At 40.6% G+C, this 24694-nt stretch overlaps 1 protein-coding gene across 4 annotated transcripts in view; it reads left to right on the top strand.

The window, feature by feature from the left end:
- The window catches only part of TANC2 (tetratricopeptide repeat, ankyrin repeat and coiled-coil containing 2), a 518532-nt gene that overhangs the window by 253430 nt on the left and 240408 nt on the right, over positions 1-24694 (top strand). Inside the window, exon 1 of one of the 4 annotated variants that reach the window (XM_089674604.1) lies at positions 21446-21569. The exons of the other annotated variants lie outside the window; for them this stretch is intronic. The gene's annotated coding sequence lies outside the window, so the exon portion shown is untranslated. Of the gene's footprint in view, positions 1-21445; positions 21570-24694 lie in introns of those variants that run through there. 4 annotated transcript variants of the gene reach the window in all.

Genomic DNA, 24694 nt, shown 5'->3' with positions numbered 1-24694 from the left:
AGTGTCCATTCTTTTGTGTAGAAATTTGGGGCAGTCACACTGCTAAAGTCTGCATTCAAATAAGTGCCTTGAGGCTGTAATACAAGGATGAGCAAGGATAGACAGAATATATATGATCATAAATGTAGGCTTGTGCAGTTTATTTGTGATGTTTTATCCCAGATCCCCGGGTGTGCAACAGAAGAGGATAGATTGTGGTGTTTATTATACAGAATTTATATAGCGCCGATGCAGTGCTTTACATGTATGTGTACACCTTCTGTGCATGTGTGCTTACAATGAAGCACAAACACAGCCACACATTGTAAAACGGCACACAGTTAACCATTTGATTGCCCCACATGTTATCCCCTTCATGCCCAGTGCCATTAGTACAGTATCAGTGCTTTTTATTAGCACTGATCACTGTATTGGTGTCACTGGGGATGTCAGTGACACCAAGTCTGTTCCCCTCAGTGTCAGAATGCCCGCCCCAGTCCCTCTATAAGTCACTGATTGCCGCGATTACTAGTAAAAGTTAGAAAAAAAGAAAAAAGCCCAGTATATATACTGCCATTTGTAAACGGTATAACTTTCACGTAAACCAATTTACTTGTATTGGGATTTTTTTTTAAGCAGACATGTAGCAGAATACAGTTTGGCCTAAATTTATGAGGAAATTAGATTTTTTTATTTTTTTACTGGACACGTTTAATAGCAAAAAGTAAAAAATAAAGTTTTTGTTTTTTTTCTTCACAAAATTGTCTTTTTTTTTTTTAAATAAAAAACGCACAGGTGATCAAACACCACCGAAAGAAAGTTCTATTTGTGGGGTAAATTTAATGTGGGTGCAGTGTTGCATGACGACACAATTGTCAGTTAAAGTAACACAGCGCTGTAACGCAAAACATAACCTGGTCAGGAAGGGGGTTAAATCCTCTGGAGCCCACCAGTGCTATACTAACCACTTGCCCTCCAATCAAGGTGCAGAAACATCTCTAGATTGTAAGCTCCGAGGAGCAAGGCCCTCCTATCCCTCTTGTATTGAACTGTATTGTTGCTGTATTGTCTCCCATTATATTGTAAAGTGCTGAGCAAACTGTAAACGCTATATAAATCCTGTACAATAATAATAATAATCTCAGCAGCTACATTTCAAGTGTTGTGGCAAAGGGTCTGAATACTTATACCAATGTGATATTTCAGTTTTTTATTTTTAATAAATTTACAGACATTTCTAAAATTCTGTTCTCGCTTTGTCATTATGGGGTACTGAGTGTAGAATAATGAGAAAAAAATTAATTCAAACAACTGTAGTATTGGGTTGCATCATAACTAAATTAAAAAAGTGAAGGGGGTCTGAATACTTTCTGAATTGACTATACAGTGGATATAAAAAAATCTACACACCCTTGTGAAAATGTCAGGTTTCTGACAAAGATAAATAATTTCAGAACTTTTTCCACCTTTAATGTAACCTATAAACTACAACTCAGTTTAAGAACAAACCAAAATATTTTAGGAGGAGGGTATTTTAGGAGGAGGGAAGTAAAATAAAAAATGAAAAAATATGGTTGCATAAGTGTGCACACCCTTACACTAATACTTTGTTGAAGCACCTTTTGATTTTATTACAGCACTCAGTCTTTTTGGGTATGAGTCTATCAGAATGGCACATCTTGACTTGGCAATATTTGCCCACTCTTCCTTGCAAAAACACTCCAAATCTGTCAGATTGCAAGGGCATCACCTGTGCAGAGCCCTCTTCAGATCTCCCCACAGGTTTTCAATCAAATTCAGGTCTGGGCTCTGGCTGGACCATTCCAAAACTTTAATCTTCTTCTGGTGTAGCCATTCCTTTGTTGATTTGGATGTATGCTTTGGGTCCTTGTCATGCTGAAAGATGAAGTTGTTCTTCATGCACAGCTTTCTAGCAGAAGCCTGAAGGTTTTGTGCCAATATTGACTGGTATTTGGAACTGTTCATAATTCCCTCTACCTTGACTAAGGCCCCAGTTCCAGCTGAAGAAAACAGCCCCAAAGAATGATGCTGCCACCACCATGCTTCATTGTGGGTATGGTATTCTTTTGGTGATGTGCAGTGTTGTTTTTGCACCAAACATATCTTTTAGAATTATGGCCAAAATGTTCAACCTTAGTTTCATCAGACCATAATCACTAATTTATCATAACACATTTTCCCACTTGTTTTTGGGAGACTTCAGATGTGTTTTTGCAAAATTTAGCCGGGCTTGGATGTGTTTCTTAACAAGAAAAGGCTTCCGTCTTGCCACTCTACCTCATAGCCCAGACATATGAAGAATATCATAGATTGTTGACACATGTACCACACAGCCAGTACTTGCCAGATATTCCTGCATCTCCTTTAAATGTTGCTGTAGGCTTCTTGGCAGCCTCCCAGACCAGTTTTCTTTTAGTCTTTTCATCAATTTTGGAGGGACGTCCAGTTCTTGGTAATATCATTGTTGCGCCATATTTTCTCCACTTGATGATGACTGTCTTCACTGTGTTCCATGGTATATCTAATGCCTTGGAAATTCTTTTGTAACCTTCTCCTGACTGATACCATTTAACAATGAGATCCCTCTGAATTTGAAGTTCTCTGCGGACCATGACTTTTACTGTAGGATGCGACTAAGAAATTGTCAGGAAAGACCTACTAGAAAAGCTGAACTTTATTGGGGGTAATCAGAGGCACTTTAAATGATCGCAGGTGTGTACTGACTCCTATTTAACATGATTTTGAATGTGATTGCGTAATTCTGAACACAGCTACATCCCCAGTTATAAGAGCGTGTGCACACTTATGCAACCACATTATTTTAGGTTTTTATGTTTACTTCCCCCCTAAATTATTTCAGTTCATTTTTTTAATTGAGTTGTACAATTTATAGGACACATTAAAGGTGGAAAAAGTTCTGAAATTATTTATCTTTGTCTTTTTTTTTACATCACAGAAACCTGACATTTTAACAGGGGATGTATACTTTTCAAATCCACTGCGTATATGTATGTGTGTATATTATATATATATATATAACATTTATTTTATTTTTATTATGCACATCCTAACTAGGGCCAATTTGGATGGTAGCCAGTTAATTCAGTAGTGTGTTTTTAGTTTGTATGCAAGGAAATAGTAGTACTCAGGGGAGGACTGTGCAAACAGGAAGAGTACACTAAATCCATGCAGATAGTGGCCTTGGTGGAATATAAACATGGATTTAAAAGCTTTTTACTGCAGCAGGGCATTGTTGTTGTGTGGGCCAGTAGCATCAATAAAGATGCTTTATAAAGGCAATGTACAACGATCCTGCACTGGAAAAAGTATGTTAAACACTAAAAAAATCATCATAGGGTTAGTACTCATAAAAAAAATAAATAAACCAATACTCTTGTCATCATAGAATTTTTCATGTTGTCCAATCCTGAACAAGCACATTTGTTTCTTCTTTAAAAACAGTATTCCATCACACCATGCATATGCTTAAAACATGTATTCTAAAGCATATGTGTTTAGCAAAGTTATTGATTGAGCAAGTGTTTTGGCAGAACTTTATAAGGGGTGATCCCCATAAATATGGTACATATCCATTCACAGCATACGTATGGAGTTTAGGGTGATATATAAGTCTTACATTGCTTATACAGTATGTGCTATGAGCCACTTTGCAGTATTCATGTATTTAATAATTCTTCTGCAAGGTATGCAGGTTAAAGCTGTTACTGAAACAAAAACTGCTTGTACATGCGTCCCAGTTAGCTTGCAAAATACCCCTCAAATGCATTACCAAAGAACCACACCTCTGGGAGGAGGGTATGCAGAAATATATCCCTGTGGTGATATCAGCTAAAGGTAGATATATATAGTTGAAGTTTCTACACTGGGTCTATTATTCACTCCACAAACTCTCTGATTTGTAAAATGAGGGATGCTATGTGTCCTAAAAACCGCACTGATCTTGGTATGTTTATTCACATGGTATTGTCCTGCTCCCTTATACAGGAGGTCTGGCGGTTAGTGGTGATGGACATTTTTACGGTGGACAGCTTGACGATCCCTGTAGACACTCTAATACTGCTATTTGGTATCTGTGACACAGTTGACAAAACATAAATCATAAAAGTGTTTTTTATTTTATGCTGCCTACTACGCTTGGAAAACCTTGCTTTCCAAGTGGAAATTCAAACCCCCTACTCTACAGCTATGGAGGTATATGGTTAAGGCGGCCCTACCATTTAAACCTGTCTGGGGTGCAATTGTCCTTAAAACATTTTTAAGGATATGGGCAATTCGAGTTGAGGCAAGGTATAGCTGTACACTCGAACACTATTGGTACTATGGGTTTTGGCATGAGCCTTGATTCCTGCAGGTTTTTATACTAGATGAGCAGCTTGATGTTTCCTACTCTGTCACTTTTCTTCCCCCTTCCCTTTTTTTTCTCCTCCCTTCTTCCCTCTCCCTGCCCCTGTCCCCCCATCTTTACCCCCATCTGGTTTCTTTATGACTCCATAAAGACTGATGTTTACTGTTATGTCTGTTTGCAATCTGCTCCTTTATTTTGGACGGCTCTTTTGGCACAAATCTGAAACTTGGATACTGGGCCTATATGAATGATTATTTTCCACTGTATAAATATTTGCGTATTTGTAAATGGATTGTGACTTACTGTATTCTATCTTTGTAACATTTTCTTGTTCTTTTTTTAAAAGTTGTGCCACTGCTGTTATTGTTCTAAAACTCAATAAACGAGAAAAAAAACACACACCTAATATTCTGTTAATGTAATGCTACCGAAAGCTTGTGAGAGACTGCAGATATGCAACAGGATTGTCAGAGACTATGGAAATGCTACAAGAGATGGTCAGTAACTGCAGATATGATACAGGAGATATTCAGAGACTGCAGACAATGATACAGGAGATGGTCAGAGACTATGGGAATGCTAAAAGAGATGGTCAGAGACTGCAGACATGATACAGGAGATGGTCAGAGACTGCAGACAATGATACAGGAGATGGTCAGAGACTATGGGAATGCTAAAAGAGATGGTCAGTAACTGCAGACATGATACAGGAGATGGTCAGAGACTATGGAATTGCTACAAGAGATGGTCAGTAACTGCAGACATGACAAGGAGATGGTCAGTAACTGAAGACATGATACAGGAGATGGTCAGAGACTGCAGACAATGATACAGGAGATGGACAGAGCCTGTTGGAATACTACAAGAGATGATCAGAGACTGCAGACATGATGCAGGAGATGGTCAGAAACAATGGGATTGCTACAGAAGATGGTCAGTAACTGCAGACATGATACAGGAAATGGTCAGAGGCTGTAGCCATGCATCAGGAGACTGGAAAAAAAGATTACATGAGACCGCTAGAGATCCCTGCTATTACCTCCCCTTTACAAATCAATGATCCTAAATTTGTGCTCCTTACAACCCCGTTAAAAACGATGTGTGCCACATTTGATATTTCTCTCAGCAAGATCCATTAAAAACATAGAAAGGCAAACTTTGAAAGATAGTGTGAAAGAAATAAACCATTACTAGAAGAAGCAAATCTAGAGAATATTTTCCTTCATTGGTTTAAAGCGGTACAAAACATTTATTAGATTGCATCTTACAACCCTTAGATGTGATGGCTGCATTAGTTTTATTTTTTGGGGCTTTCGTTCGTTTTTTTTTATTTGGTGATCCAGCCAGCAAGTCTGTTCTCCTGCAGGATGTACTATTTCACAGTGTTGAGACAAGCCATTTACCATTGACAGGGAGCTTACAATGATATCCTTTATTCCAAAAGAAAAGCAATGTTGCTGTAACTGCTTGTGTGACTGCAGTATTAACTGGAGTTTGGCTTCACTTTGTTAGTGTATCGAACTCTGCTAGCCCATCTAACACTTCCTTCCTCTGGACTGACAATGCTGCTTTCCTGCTATCCATAGGTGCCCTGTGCTCCTTTATCCAGAGTGGGGGCACTCTAATACAGCAGATGTGTTACTGGCCTGATCACCAGGTGAAAATAGAAGGGAAAAGCCTAATTAAGAAAATGAATGCAGCCACTGCATCTAATGATTGGTGAGCTGCAATATAGTACATTTTTGATTTTGGGTAAGCACTGAAATACAGATTACTGTGTACAGGGGCCTAGAGGGTCACACAATAAGTGACAAAGAGCTGCAGGTTGGCTACCAGGAATATACTGTAGATGCTTCCAATTCTTATAGCATACTTTGGCTTGTCTTCTACTGTGCCTCAGTGTTCGTTAACATGTCCATATATTAGAATTATAGAGCAGTTAATTGGTAAGGTGATAGGGCAGAGTATGACTTCAAGAACTGAATTTGCTGTTTGAATAATAGCCCAGGGTTTGAGACCTCCAGAGTGTTCTGCATGCAAACTGGTGGTATGTGTAGCACCTCTAGGTAGTCTGCTTTACAGTTTTGCTAATAGTTTACAATGCAAGTGTCTTGTCACACCAGCAACGTTGTAATAGAGAATTAAATCACCTACAGATCTCTAGATCCAGAGTTACAAGTAGCTGCATTTATATGCAAACCTTGACTTTTCCTGCAAAAAGTCAAGCTTGGACACACCCTTTTTATCTTTAGACTTCTCTTTAGAGGAAAAATCTTGATCTCTATATAAATTCAACTTCCTATCTTTCTGTATCTTCTAATTACTTTGACTTGGATTTTTCTCTGACAGTAACCACTCTTATTTTTGTTCATCGATTGCTTGTTTTCAGTTTCCCAGATTTGTGAAAGTTTTTTATTTTAAGGTGAATTCCATATATATTGTATATACTGTACATCTTGTGAATAACAACATTCCCATAAAAACTGCTTACATCATGCCTGTACTCTTTGTATATGTACTTGAAAATCTATTGCTTACGTGAACAAGTAGATGCAGACGAGTCTGTGTGAGGTTAGAGCATAGAGAAGTTGCTGGTGACAGGTTATGATGATGCATGCAGGCTAATGCAGACTATTCTAATAGGAGTTTGTCTGCTGTAGAAGAAATGCGGCAGAACCAGTTTTCATGTTAAATAATTCACACTGCAGATAGAACAAACAAGGACAATAGGCATCAATGGGTCAATCAAATTTACATCTTTTTGCCAGTAGTACAGTAGTAAATGGCAGGCTTACGTGCTTTGCCTTTCAACTGACTGTTAATTCAGAACGCTAAACACATTTAATAAAGGGTATTAAAGAGCAACTCCAGGCAGCAGGTAATATTAATAGGTGAATGGCAAATGCCATCCAAGAAATATTATCAATATGTGAATCGCCCACCACACTTCTGGAAGGCAGACCCTCTGTGATATTGGCTGCCTTAATGTAAACCATAAATGTTTGCACTCCCAGCGAAGGTGCCATGGCATTGCTCAGGGTAGATTTTCTGGCAGTAACAACAGTTGGCAGTGCTTGCTTAATGTGTGTTAAATTGTGCACTTGTCTCCATCAGAAGCCTTTGTGACAGGGCAACAGTGCTTCTGAGTAACAATGGAGCACAATAGGGAAAGTTGGCATGTAGAAATGACTCCACTGGTGCCTTTAAAGCTGTTCTCTAAGGCTCCAGTGCGTTGTGAGAATGCATGCAAAATCACTTGCTTTCCCACAGCGCACAAAAACATGCTGCCCCTTTGCAGACGCAGGGCAGTGGCATTAATTATTTTTTTGTTTACAAACGATATTATTATATGAAAGTAGACTGTAAAACAACAGTACATTTACAAATGATACAGTAGAAACAAGGCACTTCTGAAAAGCAAAATATAGAAAAATATATTAACGCAAGAAAGAGAAGAAACAAAAAGAGCAGGTTGTTAGTGCATGAGATACAAAGCTAATAAGGTGGATTAAGTGATACATTTGTCAACAGTATATGCCAATCAACTTTCAGTAGGGATGTTGTTAACTATGCAATAAATGTCTATAATCTCTCCATGACTCCCACTTTTTATCAAACAAGTGCATCTTATCCAGTATGGTATAATGAATACGTTCCATGAGCATTACAGCGTCTATTCTGTGTAAAACGGAGGCTAAGGGTACAGAATTGGACCTCCAATGTAAGGCAATAGACCATAAAGTAGCAATACATATAGTATGTATTAATCTCATAGTGGCATCAGAGACCCCCAGAATATGAGCTCCCAACAGGCAAGTCTGTAAAGGCAAACGTACCGGGGTACCCACCAGTGAGGTAGCCACCTCAGATATCCTGCGCCAAATCATTGATATGGACAGACAATCCCAAAATACATGGACCAGAGTGCCTGTGAGGCCACAGCCCCGGAAACATAAAGGGGACGTTTGTGGGAACAGTATATGTAGTCTGGAAGGGGTATAATACCATCTGGTTAGAACCTTGAGGGCCATCTCACGAACAGAGAGGGATCGAGAACATTTGCATCCACCATGGAGTCCCAATCCTCATCTGAAAAAGTGATACCACAATCCTTCTCCCATTTTTGTCTATATAGAGGGGGTGTAGGAAATAGGCAAATCAAAGATTGTTGGTAAAGATCAGATATGAGACCCCTACCACGAGGAGAGTCTCGGCAGATACGTTCGAAAAAAGAAATCGGAGAAGATGGTGGTGCCATTAATTCTTAATGGTACCCACACACAGCATGCTAAAGTGTGCACATTTGCACTTTCCAAAATGCATAATACTGTAGAACAAGACATTGTGGTGTGGCACGATTCTTTAAATGATGCAAACACCTTTTTGTATGTATGTCATGCACAGAGCAGCCCAAGGAAATGAATTGGCTGCCCTAAGCATAATGCACGGAAATGCACAAAAAAAATGTGGATATGGACATGGATGGATCAAAACTTGTCCAGTCCCTGCTTAACCAGCCGCATTTCTACCATCTCTAAGCAGCTTTAGTTAGTAGGTGAAAGTGTAGGATTGGTCTGACCCCCAAAATCTCTCTTTCTAAAGAAAATCCCTTTGATAAACGTGGATATACTCATAGACTGGTCAAGCATCTTTATGAGATTGAGGCAGTATAGTGCGCAAAAACTAAGCATCAAAAGTGAATAAAAAAAAGTGCATGTGAACACACACAAAAACCTGCACTTGGGGTGAGTATTTGGTCCCTTCTCAAAGAGGAAGGTTTCCTGACAGGAGCGGGCCACACTCAGATCCACCTAGCCAAAAGGTGTGCTGGACACACTGCTTGTCATGATCAGCCAAAGACGATCACCAATTACTATGTGGGAGGCTCCCTGAAGAGATCCTCCCCAGGACAGGGATGGAGGGAACCTACTAGCCACACATCCTCCCCCTAGACTTCATGGTAGGCCCTTCATCTTGAGTGAAAAGAAAAAAACACATGTATAAGTGCAGGGTGGCATATGTGGAGAGCAAATAAATGTGCAAGAATCATATAAAAGTGCCAGTGCATTGGCTAGGACTTGCAGCCTCGTAGCAAAAATTGCCCCAGTCTCAGCCAAAAGTCCTAGCCCATTAGTTATTGTGCAGAAAACAGAAAATATATTGTGGTGTAGTGCTGGTTTACCCAGTGGGGTCCCACACCCATACTGCTACCCTGGTATCCACAAGATGCCTCTCCCAGAGGGCGCTTGACACTTCAGACTCTCTGCCTTGCCCTCTCCTGACCAGACAGGGTAGCAGTCAAATCAGAAGGCACTGGGCCCCCCAGGCTTCTCTACTAGAGAGCTCCCTTAGGACCCCTATCACACCTGAAGGGGTACTGTACAGCCAGCCATCCTAGCCATAATGGCAGACTGACAGTGGGACACCCCTACTAGACACCAATAAGAACACATACCACACGTTGCTAAAAGGCTGAAAGGCCAATTTCCAAGATGGCAACATGGGAACAAAGATACAGAGAAGAACTTTGATGTGGAAGAAGGACACTACTGGACTCCATGGACTAGTAAATTTGTATTTTTAAATGATGTACAGGAACAATAACTAGGGATTAGAAATAAAGAATTGGGTAGGGTGGAGTTCCTCTTTAAGAATGCCTTTTTAATAATAATCATGTACAGTTTATTTAAAACATTTGTGCTGTTGTATTTTGTGACAGAAATGTCAAGAATTTATTCAGACTTTAAAAGTTACTAAGAGGTCCACTTTAATTACATCAATTCTGTAGTGACTGTTAGACATTCACGGCAGTGGTCTGCTATTAATCAAGCAGCTGTGCTGCACACAATTAAATGGTGATCATTTTGTAAGGGACAGGTTACAATTAGTAGCTTGTGTACTGAAGTGGTGGATCAAATTTAGGTGGCAAAATGGTTGCTTCCACTTTGGCGTTTGTTGCACTTCAAGTATATGTTTGCGTTAGTGGTATCCGTCTGACACCTTCTGTTATTCTCATCAAGCTTGTAATTCTGGGTTGTAGCGAGTCTAAGCTTTGTGGCTTGGGCAAGGAGCTCACTTAAACTCTGAATAGTCAGCAGTTTCTTGGAATCTAGCACTCTTACGTCCTGCTTTTATTTCAAGAGAGAGTTCAAGGGAACACGGTCCAATATACTTACCTTTATTTTTGTTTTAGCAAATTTTAAAAAGCTGTTGACTTTGGATCGAGCGAGAAGAAGAAAAAAAATTACTGGCAGGGGGTTTCCATTAATCTCTGATGTCATTGCATTTTCTGCCAAATGTATTCTTTCAGAAATGTCCTATTTTAACTTTTCTATTTTTGAAGTACATGTTTTTGTAATTTGGTCATATTTTTATAAAGTACAATTAAAGGAACTGCAACTGTTTTTTTGCCTGATACCAATAAGGTTACTTGAGTGTATGTTCCACAAGTATGTATGGATGTGCATGTGTGTATATAGTAGCATAACCATAACTTTATGACCACCCACCTAATATTGAGTAGGTCCCCCTTTTGCCGCAAAAACAGCCCTGACCCATAGTGGCATGCACTCCACTAGACCTCTGAAGGTGTGTTGTGGTATCTTGCAACAAACAGTCAGTTGGAGATCCTATAAGGTCTGTAAGGTGGGGCCTCCATGGATTGGACTTGTCTTTCCGGCACATCCCACAGATGCTTGATATGATTAAGATCTGTAGAATTTGGAGGCCAAGGCCAAGTCAACACCTCAAATCTCGTGTTTCTCAAACTATTCTTGAACCATTTGTGCAGAGTGGCAGGGCACATTATCCTGCTGAGAGAGGTCACTGTCATTAGGGGTTTCCAAGAAGGGATGTACTTGGTCACCAACAATGTTTAGGTAGTTTATGCATGTCAAAGCATTCCACGCAACTAATGATGTAAAAGAAGACGTGATTCATCGGACCAGGCCTTCTTCCATTGCTCCGTTGCCCAGTTCTGATGCGCACATGGTAATTGTAGGTGCTTTTGGCTGTGGACACGGGTCAGCATGGGCACCCTGACCAGTCTGCAGGTACACGGACCCATATACAATAAAAGACAATGCCCATTTCTTTCTGCTTTCAACACAACTTCAGGGACAACATGTTTAATTGCTGCCTTATATATCCCACCCACTTTCAAATGCCATTGTAACAAGATAATCAATGTTATTCACTCAACCTGTCATAAAGGTACGGCTGATGAGTGAATATTGTATGTACACATGCATATATTTGCATGTATAGATTTTTTGCAAATGTTTAATCCTTAAGGTGTCGGGGAACAGACAACTATTAGACTGGCTATGAGCACAGCATAGTGATACAAACACATTAAGGCTACCACCAGTGAGAGGAAAAATGGTAATGGCTTAGATTTTGTTGGCCATTAGTCCATTATTGCTTGTTGGTACATTGCTTGTTGGTTTTTCATACCTTCAGATTTTCATGCAGCTAGATGATTTTTATTGTTTCAGCTGCTCTTGGGTGTCAATAGGCAGCTGTAGTCCTCTAATAATTAAGTCCTTACAATAGTGGCAAGTGGGAAGAATCCTCCCCCCCTTTCAGTGGTGTTTAGAATACCACCCTTACAGACAGTTCTGGGTTCTTGGTGGCGGCGCCAGAACTATGCAGGTACCCTCAAATGGGAGGGGAACCCCTGGAAACCTCTGGAAGAACCCTAGAGTTCCATGGAACCCTCATTGAGAGAGGCTGGCACAGAGTAAGGAATCATCAGAAACCACACCCTGCATACACACTAGCTGATGCATATTAGAGCAACGTATTCTAATTTTGCATTAAAAGCCCAGCGTGGATTTACTGACCCAACCACCAGTGTGAATAGGCTGTTGTCTGTAGTAGAATTTATTTTATTTCTCCCACCTGGAAATTAAGCTGGCTATACACCAGTGGAGTTTCAACTAGTTTTTTGGGGTTTTTTTGTAGTTTTTTTGTTGTTCATTTTTTAACCATTGGTAGGGTCAAATCGATATTTGTTTTCAACTGCAGTGAAAAGAAGCTTCAAGGGAGCAGAATGACAATGTTTTTCGCAAATGAATGAATTTGCAACTGTATATATGGTTTTCGTCCATTTGTTCCAAAATCAAATTATGAAGTACTTTCCAACAACAGTCATTAGCTTATCAAATGTTCTGACAATGTTCATATGTACGTTTGGTGTATGGCCAACTTGCTTTGTAAAGCTTCAGTTTGTAAAGAATACCCAATCTGGTGCAAGGAAAATGTTTTAAAAAAAGCAATTTTGCTTGCACATGATTGGATGATGGAAATCAGCAGAGCTTTACTACATTTACTAAGTTCTAGGCAAGGGAAAATGAGTGCAACTGTATTTTCAAAGTGCAGTCTATTTGCCTTTACAGTAGTAAATCAACCCCATAGTACTGGACCTGACATTATAGCACTCTTGCTACAAAGCTATGGCTGTTGAGCATCACTCTTTTGATATATTTACCTTCCTTTTCGGAATGACATTACAGATTGTTTTTTGTGATGGGCTTTTACCTACTTTAGATGAAGGGACTATTGTATCAGCATGTGAAGACCACTAATCAAAATAAATCTATTGCTATCCATAAAATCCTTTTATCACCTTCCAGTCTTCTTTTGTTTTCTGATTTTGGAGTGAAATAATCCTTTCATTGCACAATAGATTGGAATGTGTCCCATGGAAAATTGTGTGCAATATCAGTAGGGGAGGTACTTAGCCTCATTATGAGAACAGATCATAATTGCGAGCAGAAACCATTATGCCCTTGTCTGCAACCTGTACGAAAGGATTATTTGTGTGTGTGTGTGTGTGTAATTATTTTTTTTTAACCTGTGAATTGGAGACAGTTAATGAAACATTTGTCTTTTGTCTCTTATTGTCTGAAAATGGCTTTATTTAGATCATTGTTCCAACAAACTTGTGATTAAAATCAGAGCTTTGCAAGTATTGTCTACTGAAAAATGTAGCAGCCAGGCAAACCCTCCTAGGAGCTGAGAATAGGAGTGCAGTAATTAAGAGCTGTACATAATGCCCAGAAAAAGGCGTCATCGACTGTAAACTTTTTTCTGGTTGCTGGACTCCGGGGATTTCATCACTCCTATTCTATTCTGCACTAAACAATGCAGGCATAATGTGGCGGTTAAAAGAGAGAGAATTATGGATTCTGTCTTTCCGCACACTCTATTCCGTTCTCAAGGGCATTAAAACATTGTTTACTTATTAGGGTCAGCAAGGAAGTGCTTTGGTCTCTTGACTTGGGAAAAGATATCAGTTTCCATGCAGCACATGGAGCCAGTACGATCAGAGGAACTTGCTGCTGTGCTAAAAGACATGCACACCTTACTATGTGTTCTCAGGCGTTAGATGTAGGACTCCCCTTATTTGACCCATTATATTTGCAAATTATGCAACTGATTTGAGATTTTCATGCACATATTGGAAAGTACAGACGCTAACATGAAACAACAAACTTGATGTTTGGAGTGTATGCTACTGGTGTTCAAAGGGGGAAAAACCTTTTTCTTGCTGGTGTCTGCATATTGGCTGGAAATAAAGGGAGTGTTCTTTGTTTGGTCCCAGTTAGATATACTGAACTCACTCGTGGTTCCTAATATATATATGTCTCTCTGTCTGATATATGAATAGAGCATAAGGTTTTTGTATTTAGGCAATAGTTAAATGTGGGCTCAACATTTGTTATCACTTAGGGCAGGGGGTCCAGTAACTTGATAGACCTCAAGTGCAGCCCCTGACATCAAGGGCCACACATAAAATTCAGTGATTATTCATGATCAGAGCTAGACACATAACAGGATATAGTCAAAGACTATGGCCATGATACAAAAGATGGTCCGAGACTGCAGACAAGCATACAAGAGATGGTCCGAGACTGCAGACATACTACAAGAGGTACTCAGAGAATGCAAACTTGACACAAGAGATGGTCACAGACTACAGATGTGACAAGAAATGGTCAGAGACTGTGGACGCGTTACAAGAGCTGGTCAGAGTCTGTAGATGGGTTACAAAAGCTGGTCAGAGACTGTGGGCGTGTTACAAGAGCTGCTCAGACTCTGTAGATGGGTTACAAGAGCTGGTCAGAGACTGTGGGCGTGTTACAAGAGCTGGTCAGAGACAGTGGGCGTGTTACAAGAGCTGCTCAGACTCTGTAGATGGGTTACAAGAGCTGGTCAGAGACTGTGGGCGTGTTACAAGAGCTGGTCAGAGACTGTGGGCGTGTTACAAGAGCTGCTCAGAGATTGCACAATGGGGAGGATTCCTGCATCCACGTCGAATGTATGGATAGGGGAATTGGGTGTGTTTTTTTGGGGTTTTTTTCTCAACCTGCTGGTTGACCATAAAAACTGACCCCATTTATGGCCAGCTTTACTGTTGTGGGAAAAAGGTAGCACAAGCAGCTCAAAAAGTATTTTAGCAAAGGGCAACTCTGCAGACAAGCATACAAGAGATGGTCCGAGACTGCAGACATACTACAAGAGGTACTCAGAGAATGCAAACTTGATACAAGAGATGGTCACAGACTACAGATGTGACAAGAAATGGTCAGAGACTGTGGACGCGTTACAAGAGCTGGTCAGAGTCTGTGGGTGTGTTACAAGAGCTGGTCAGAGACTGTGGGCGTGTTACAAGAGCTGGTCAGAGACTGTGGGCGTGTTACAAGAGCTGGTCAGAGACTGTGGGCGTGTTACAAGAGCTGGTCAGAGATTGCACAATGGGGAAGATTCCTGCATCCACGTCGAATGTATGGATAGGGGAATTGGGTGTGTTTTTTTTTTTTTTTCTGGTTTTTCAACCTGCTGGTTGAACATAAAAACTGACCCCATGTATGGTCAGCTTTACTGTTGTGGGAAAAAGGTAGCACAAGCAGCTCAAAAAGTATTTTAGCAAAGGGCACCTCTGCTTCCCCACTAGTGCATGTGGGCCACGGTGGACTCATGAGCAATGGATACAGCAAAATATATTATTTTAAAGTTAAATGTCACACTTTTTTTTTTTGCTGTATCAAAAAAAATATCAATGCAGTAGTTTAAAAGATTGAAACAAAGCACGGTAAACACCTTATTAGTTATACGGATTCCTACTTTAGAACTTAAAATAGAACTGAGACAAGGGATTCAATTTTAAACCAGGAGCTGTAGCTCCAATAAAGGAACATTTTGCAGCTATGTATGTACATCCGGAAGATTTGAAACAGTATCTTCCCATGCAGTGGCTCTGCAGTGTCAACTTTTGTATAAACCAACCTGTCCATAAGCATGCTGTGCTATGTAACCTAACAGGCTTGGCTCCTTGTACACATTGTTACAACAGGCTGATCTGCCTAAACAAACACAGGGTAATTTACACAGTGTGGAGTCACTCTCTGCCTGCACAGTGGGTGTCTCTACTCTCTTCATGCCACGCACCCTACAATTAACAAAAGTTACAATGTGATGCTATTTTAGCCCTAAGAGATAGTACAGGCCAGAATTTTGAGATTAGGGTGTTGCTTAGCTCCTGAGATAAACAATTATTTCCAGCACTCTCCAGAAAAAAAATTACCTTATTAGTCCTCGTGCACACTGCACATTTTTACAGCGACTGTTTTTGGCTTTTGGTGTTATTTTTCTACAGCCAGTGAACTCCCCAGCATGTTATTCTATGTGTCCATGCACACATAGGCTTTAATTAGCCTTTTTTGGCTGGAAAAAAACCAAAACTAGTGGGTTTCTAGAGGAGTTTTTTAGCTGTAAAAACACTCGCTGAACAACGCAGCAAACCGGTGTTTTTTGGGCATTTTTTTAAGCAAAAATTTTATTTTTTGTGTGTAAAAAACATAAATGTGGAAAAATTAGGCTATTCGCTAATGTAATAACGCTTAAAAAACACTGAAAAACTTGCATTTTTAACATGACTGTTCACAGCTAACGCTACCAGCGTTATTAAAACGCCCATTGTGCATGGAGCCTTATAGTTACTCTGTCCTAGAGCTTCACTTCCTAAATATAGTAGGTGGTTCTGTATGCCTTTCAGCTTAAAGTCCAATTCTTTGGGTGGTGTTCTTAGTAGTCAGGCTTGTATCTCCAATGACACAAAGCATATATTGTCCATAGAATACAAGTCAGTAAGGCCATACTCCGCTCGATCAAGTCCAACTATTCCACAAATTCTGGGATGTTTTTTTATAATCTGGTTGCATAAGGGTTAACAAAGGAGCAATAACAGAACACTTATCAGAAATCAGAAGTTTCAGAAACCCAGATTTGTTTTGACGACTGCAATGTCTGTGCTGCCCCATTTCTCCTCCTGAGCCTTTCACAGCACCTGGGTCTCAATGTCCCATCTTTAGACTTTCAGTCGGCAGATCTCTCATTATTCGTAGTTGGTGTTCAAGCTGCAGCACAAAAATAATTATTATTATTATACAGGATTTATATAGCACCAACAGTTTCCTCAGCGCTTTACAATATAAAGGGAGACAATACAGCAACAATACAGTTCAATACAAGAGGGATAGGAGGGCCCTGATCCTTGGAGTTTACAATCTAGGAGGGAGGGGTTAGTGGTACAAAAGGTAATAACTGTGGGGGATGGACTGGTAGGAAGAGTAGAAGATTCCATTATTAGCTGAGGGCAGGATAGTCTTCCCTGATGCGAGAGGTTTTCAGAGATCGCTTAAAAGTGAGCAGAGTAGGCGATAGTCTGATACATTGGGGTAGAGAGTTCCAGAGGATGGGGAAAACTCTGGAGAAGTCCTGGAGATGAGCATGGGAGGAGGAGACAAGGGAGCTAGAGAGCAGGAGGTCTTGTGAGGAGCGGAGAGTATGGTTTGGGTGATATTTGGAGACAAGATTGGTGATGTAATTTGGGGCAGAGTTATAAATGGCTTTATATATAAGCAATGACATGTCTACCAAATGGCACACACCGATTAGGCTGGCTTCTCATCTCGTCTGTTGCGTTCAGTTAATGTTGAGGCGTGTTAAATGCACTTGAGCTGATGTGAGTTTACTTTTTTTTGACACATTGAGAGGAAATTATCAAAACTGGTGCAGCCAGAATCTGGAGCACCTGTACATGGCAACCAATCAGCTTTCATCTTTCATTTTCAAAGTTTAACAGAAATCTGAAGAAGCTGGTTGCCATGCTCATTGTGTTTTATTGATGTGCATTTCTTAACACATAGTATTGATGAGCAGGATTTTCATTCAGAGTAACAGCCAAAATAAATTTTCTTTTGTTGTGTTGCAGTACACTGTGGTTAAATGCAGCATGCTTCTTTTTCAGAAAAAACATATTGGTCTGAACTGGGCCTGTTGGAAGTAATGCATTTCAGCTTGTCATTGCATTAAGACTGTGTTGAGCTGTACAACCCAGAGAACATAATGTTAGTAGGCCCTCAGGTATTAGTCAGTTTGGCATTTACATTTGTATCACCTGTACCATTGAGTAGAGGAGATTATAAATGGGTCAGTGTGACACAAGGGTGGGGTTAGGGCTAATTAAGGACTAGCCTTTGAGAAAGAACCAGTGTTTCTAGCTTTTGAAGTGCTAGTTGTCATGCTCAAATATTTTACAACCTTTGTGAAAATCTTTTGTGCAACTATGACAGTCCTTCCCTCTATAGTCAAAAGAGGAAATCGTGTTATCAGGAATAAGAGGCTTTACTTTGCCTTGTGTGTTGTAAGATTAACCCAGGTGAATCCTGCTGCTACACCCACAGGCAGTTTTCTCCCCAACCATCATTCTGGGGATAAATCTGTAGATTTTTACCATTGCATGATTCATTTTTACAGGAATAATACTGGAAAATACTTTAGTTATTGGCACTTTGTTGGCACAACTTAAACTGGCCATACATGGATAGAAATCTAGCTGGTTCAGCAGGGCCTGGCCAAATTTCAATCCATATATTGTAAAACGTTGAGCAAACTGTTTGTGCTATAAAAATCTTGTATAATAATAATAGTAATATATAGGCACCCTGGTTGATCAGCTTGAGTATAACCAGCCGGTTGGGTTTTTCCTGAACGATTAGTGCTGTGGACTGTAGCTGGAAACGCTAATTATTGTATTCTGCCACAGGGAGGATTCCCTGCTGTCCCTGCCAGCAGAACACAAAAGAGCTGTGAGAGAGATTACCCCATCAACACTGACTGTGTTGATGGGGAAATCGAGCAGTTTTCTTTCCTTCCACTTTCTTTACACCATTGCATAATCTGTGGCCTGCTTTAGGCTAGCCATACGACGTAGATTTCTCTCGTTCAGCCTCACATGCTAACAAGCATGGATAGAAGAATCTCTATTGCCAACTTTTGTAATCTAATAGCCACTGCTCCTGCAGCTGTCATTATGCTTGCCTAATACCTGCATCGGATTGGCTGCAGCTGGTCAATGGATGAGAAGTTTCTCCCCAACTCCTTTGATTTTCTTTCGAGTGGGGTGGTGCTGACAGGATTACCCATGGCTTGAATTTTGACTGAATCAAACAAGATGTGAGCCATGTATGGCCAGCATAAGGCTACTCAGAGGCAGGATTATATTAGCCCAGTCTGGCAGTGGTTTCATATGTTAACAGGCACAAACCTGACCAACCGCAAGCCAAAACAACTTCCCCAGTTGATGCTGTTAACCCAAGTCTTGTGCTTTCCCATCACCTCTGCCTGAAGCTTTGCAGGTCAGCAAAATCTATTTAAGCTGGGTAAACACATTGTTTTTTTGATTTTTTTTTTGTTTCTCGTTCAACCAACACACATCCATGTAAATGATGTGGATGCATGGATCTCTCCTGCTGTACTGTTGTATTCTGAGAGCAGGGACACCCCCTCCCTGTCAGAATGCACAGATCAGTGCTGATCCAATGCTGGTTTTCCGACAGGACCATTTGACAGAAGCCGGTCTAATAACCAGCTTTTGTTGAACAGGGAGGGGCACACGGACTGAAATTCAGATGGTTCCTGCTAAAGTGTCCACATTTTGAAAAGTGTATACCCAGCTTAAAGGATAAGTTCACCTTTAAACAAAAAAATATGAATGCACATTTTTTTGCAGGTGAAAAAACGTGAATTTACTATTTTATGTTTAAGCCCTTGTTCGCACTGATTTTGTGCGGAAATGCAGCATTTTCTGTGTGAATTCCACACTTCATTAGAATCGCACCCCGCTCATGCGAACCACTGCGGATGTGTATGTTAAGTTAACACCCCGAAAGTGGTCCGCAAAACATGGTGCAATGTGCAGAATTGGATCACATTGGTGTGAATACCCATGCGATACGATTCTAGTGTGGACCAAAAAATGTATGCCTCCAATTGCTCCGCACACAAATTGCATGTGATTGGCACAAAAGTGCGGTTCCGGTGCGAATCACATGCGATGTACTGCACCGCATATATGTGAACCCAAGGTTAGGAGCCTGGAAAGCATTGCACCAGCGATCAGCAGGTCTCTTGCATTCTGTCAGTGTAATCTGTGTGGTCCTATTTCATATGGGCACTCATATGTACCACTATCCCCTCCCTCCTAGATTGTAAACTCGGAAGTGCAGGGCCCTCGATCCCCTCATGTTTTGCATTGTATTGGTATTGTTCTGTCACATGTTCTGTCCCCCTTTGTAATGTACAGCGCTGAGCGAACTATTGGCGCTTTATAAATACTGTATAATAATAATATGGGCAGGTAGTTTCACACTGACAGGAAGACTCGGTGAACTACCACAGTGCTCAACTGTAGTGCGAACTACAAGCTAACAACTGCAAAGGCAGTCTGTATTGTAGTTTTCCATTCACAGAACTCCATGAATGACGTGGCTGGGTGGGCGGAGAACCGCACTGGCGCGTTCTTTTTAAATCGTGACAGCTAGCGGGGGAGAAGATCCCTTTCTAGCTATCACAATGAAGGATTGGGGGGGAAGCTAGTTTTACAGTAGTATGTTACATGCTACACCCTGTATATGGGTGTAACATGTTACGAGAGGTGAACTTATCCTTTACGAATGTTCAGGGGAATTACTACCCCGAGGATGGTTGGATGCTCTCTGTTCGTCCTCTGTCTGTGGGAAGCCGTGGACATACAGTATGAACTTATTCGCTAGACTTAAAAGCAGTCTTTCTTATATAGGAACTAATCCTCTTTGTTGAAATTGTATGTTAAAAATACACATGCATCAGTTCTAGATGTCATACTGATGCAGGCATATTGTACAGATCATACAGTTATCTTTTTATGGGATAATAGGAAAGATAATTTGCCTAACAAAAGACTTTTCAGGTGATTTTCGTTCACATGAACAATCTTTCTTAAACAAAAGAACATTCCAACATGATTGGGACTGTTACCTATATTGTTATATCTAAAGCCCCATACACACAATGAGAATATTGAACAAATGATTGTCCTTTTTTTTGTTGTTTTTGCATGCTAGTCTCATATCAAACGTGTATTGTTTTTGTATTTGAAAACTGTGCTGAATAAACAAAAATCTTACGATCTGATATTGTACGAGAATAATTTTCATGCTTGTCCCTTCAAATAATTTCAGACGAAAGCTGTGTGGTAACAATCAGATTATCGTACGATTGCTTCGAAAGCACAATTTTTTGTATGATTTTCTGATTGTGTATACTAGGTCTTAGTCTATTGGTAGCCTTGTGTCAGTGAGAGGATAATAACATTTGAATGTGACCATAGTATGGACTGGGTCAGCAGTTTCTTTGTATAGCTTCCAGCTATCAAGGTGCTTTTTTTTTTTTTTTTTTTTTTTTTTTTTTTATAAATGAGACAAAGCTTTACAGCAAAGAAGGCACAGCAGTAGTTGTTTGAATCTGAGCCATACAAAGTGTTTGCTGCCAGAGGTCAGGGATCATCATAAGAGCTGTTGTAGCAGGTACAGTAGTCAGAGGGGTCAGGCACATTGTGTGCAGAGAGGAGACACTGAACAAAAGATGGAGGGGAGGAGGATGCTAGAGGGGGAGGGTGGAGGTAGGGGAGGAGGGGAGACAAGGAAGAGATTCCTGCATTTTCCTGCCCTGCCTGTAAACCAGCATGCTCAGCCAGAGAAGGAATACAAAGCTTTGCATGACCTCAATGTCTTCCTTACTCGCTGGATTTATCTTGGTGTGTTCTTCAGACCCTTTTTACTTCCCTGACAACTCCTGTTCTCCCGGGCTTTGTAAGGTAGGTCAGCGACAGAACTTATATCGGGTTTTACTTTGCTAGGATAAGTCTTCTGCTTTTAAAGATTTCTGCATCTGGGCTTGTCACAGAGCTAATTTCCCCAGTGTCATTTTCTTCTCAGCAATTATATACTTAAAGGTATGAAATGTGCCATCAAAGCAGGCACAGAATAGCAGCAGATGATAATAAAGGATAAAAGAAACATCCTGTTCTTTGGAATTCGCAGGTCAGTGGCGTGATGGGAGGTCCTGGCTTTGAGTATCCTGCCAGCTTACAGTCACTTTCATTGAAGACAGGTTTTATACTTGTATTTTGCATGATGTTGGTGCATTCCTCGTGGTTCTTTTATCTTTTATGGATCCTGTAATACTGGCAGCCTGCAGCTCATTGCTTCCAGTGACAAGTATAGCAGATGTTGAAAATGCTCAGAGCAACCTAATTCTCTCCCAAAATGGATTCTTCCATATGTATTTAGAACTTGATTATCTAGTACAGCAACACTTGCAGAAATAAATTATTTCTCCAAGCCATATGTGGTCTGGCATGACACTGTTGGATGTTTGTTAGAAAATTGTAATATCTTTTGGGTTGCATTATGAGTAATGCTGCTGAGTACTTGCTTTTTTTTGTCAAGCAGAGAGGATTGATGTACTATGTGCCTTTTTGTGTCATGTGTGCACGTAAGTGTTGACCATCCTCGGAATGAGTGTTTGCAGTTAGTGAACCCAATGTACATAGTTGCTGGAGGTCATTATTCAGCTGTATTTAGCTGTCATAGCTGACTCAGATCGTTGCCTGAAAAACTGAGATTTTTTTTTTATTTTGCTTACTGACTTTCAAAGCCTTAAATAACTTAGGCCTCTGCTGTATGAAAATCCTACTATAGCCTCACACTTTTCAGCTTTAGTGGATGTGTGTCTTTCTTCAACCTGTTTAACTATGTAACCCTTTGTGATTGTGGGTTGGAAATGGACTGATTCCACATTAAAACCTGAAAGCTTTTCGTATTCTAGTTCCCATTCTCTGAAATGTTCTACCTGGTTCAATGTAGGAGGTGTCATGTGTTTAAGCTTAGCCTAAAGCATACGTTGTACAGGGCATTTTAGGGAAACGTACCCTCTATCCTTCTCTGGAAAACAATGATCGTGAATAGCATTTATCTGTCAAAATAAATGGACTGCAGCTTGTCTGATGTGAGAAAAACACCATCATAAATGTTGCTGGGATTGACACTGATCAAGTGGTGATTTGGATCCGTGACCTTTCTATGCCCATATGCATTTGTCTCTTTAGGGCTGAAAGAACTGTGAGGCTGTTAGTGATACAAGTCAGAATTTTTAAGATTTTATGTTTAAAAAAAGAAAATCCTATCCTTTCCTGAGCAGAGATCCTTCCCTGGGAGTCTTCATGATTGTTAGAGGAGCTGCAGGCTCCCCCCCAAAAAATTAAAAGTCAGCACCTACAAATACTGTAGCTACTGATTTTTGATATAAGGACACTTACCTGTCCAGGGGTCCAGCGCTGTCCTCACCCAGGCTAATTATTCACTAGCTTCTGGGTTAGCCAGTTAGGGTAAAAGGAAGTGAAGCCTTGCAACTTCACAGCCAGTTTCCTACTACGCATGCTCGAGTTGTGCTGTGCCTTGTGAGTGGTCCTATAGTCTTTTAGGACCTGTGAAGTGTCCCAGAAGACTGCAGGGGAAGGGAGTGCGGATAAACCTAAAGCGATTCTAAAGGTTAATTTTATTTTTTGTAAAATAACAAACGTTATACTTACCTACTGTACTGTGTGCAGTGGTTTTGCACAGAGCAGACTGGATTCTCCTCTTCTCGGGTCCCCCTCAGGCTCTCCTGGCTCCCCCTGTCTGTTGGGTACCCCCACAGAAAGCAGTTTGCTATGGGGGCACCCGCTGCCGCAGCTTCCCCCCCCCCCACCTCATTGTCTGAGTGGCTGTGATTGACAGCAGTGGGAGCCAGTGGCTCCCACTTGCTGTCTCAGCCAATGAGGAGGCTGATACTCGGGACAGCCAAGGCTGTTATTCACATCGCTGGATCTCGATGAGGCTCAGGTAAATATTGAGGCGGCTGGGGGAGCTGCTGCACAGAGAAAGTTTTTTTTTACCTTTATGCATAAAATACATGAAGTTAAGAAACCTTCAGCCTTTACAACCATTTTATTACGTTTTATACATGTCTTTCTAATAGGGTTGTACTATGTACTCTATTAGGCCTTGTGAACTCCCGTAAACATTTAGCTCTCTTGGCAGCAGAAAAATACTAAACGTGGCAAAAACATGTGTAAACACGGTACCACATTTAGTCATGTTTACCTGCTTTTAGCGCTTGGACGTCTATTCATTTGATTGGCCAAATTAATATTTTACATTGACGTAAATAAACGTGGCTAGTGTTTAGACATGTTTACAAGCGTTTATGTGCGTTTACATGCTTTTTTTGCCGCGTTTAGCTGTTTTTGGCCAAAACGTTCCTCTCCTGAATGTGATTCTTCTGCGTTCAGGAGAGAGATGTTTAACTGCCCCTAAACTCTGATAAAAGCCAATGTTTACATAGACACACAGGTTGAGTTTAGGGGCTTTGGCAAAAAAAGCGCCAAAAGCTCCTAAATGTGAGCAGTGTACATGATATGATGCCTTGCATGATGTAGAGAAGTGTGGATGAGACTGCACATTGTTTTCTTGACATGCATCATTCACTGGTGCGCTGGAACTCCACTGACTGTGCTTTCTATGGAAATAATCATGTATCATTGTTCCAGCTTGGGTTTCTGATGGCTGCACATAGATTTAAAGGCTGATTTACTAAAGGATCGCAGAATGTTCACACAATAACATTTGTGAAGATTTGCTTCCTTTGTCTATTTGATAATTGAAGTGAATCTTTTTAGGCCTAATGCACATGAACATTTAATAGCTTAAAAGTCCTTGAGCACAAAATTACCGACATGTTCCCACTTCCAGGAAGCCACAGATATCTCACAACCACCAATACCAGTGAATGGCTGTATGCAGCCATACTTTTGTAAATGTTAGTTGCTTCTGCATCAGCATTTGCCTGCTAGTACACGTGCAGTGTATTTGGCCTTGTTTTCATCCTCCCACCCAACTT

The sequence above is a fragment of the Staurois parvus genome, unplaced genomic scaffold (genome assembly GCF_062004578.1).
Source record: "Staurois parvus isolate SC_StPar_1 unplaced genomic scaffold, SC_StPar_1.0 ptg000151l, whole genome shotgun sequence".
In the NCBI taxonomy this organism is placed as follows: Eukaryota; Metazoa; Chordata; class Amphibia; order Anura; family Ranidae; genus Staurois; species Staurois parvus.
This window is presented reverse-complemented; position numbering and strand designations above follow the sequence as displayed.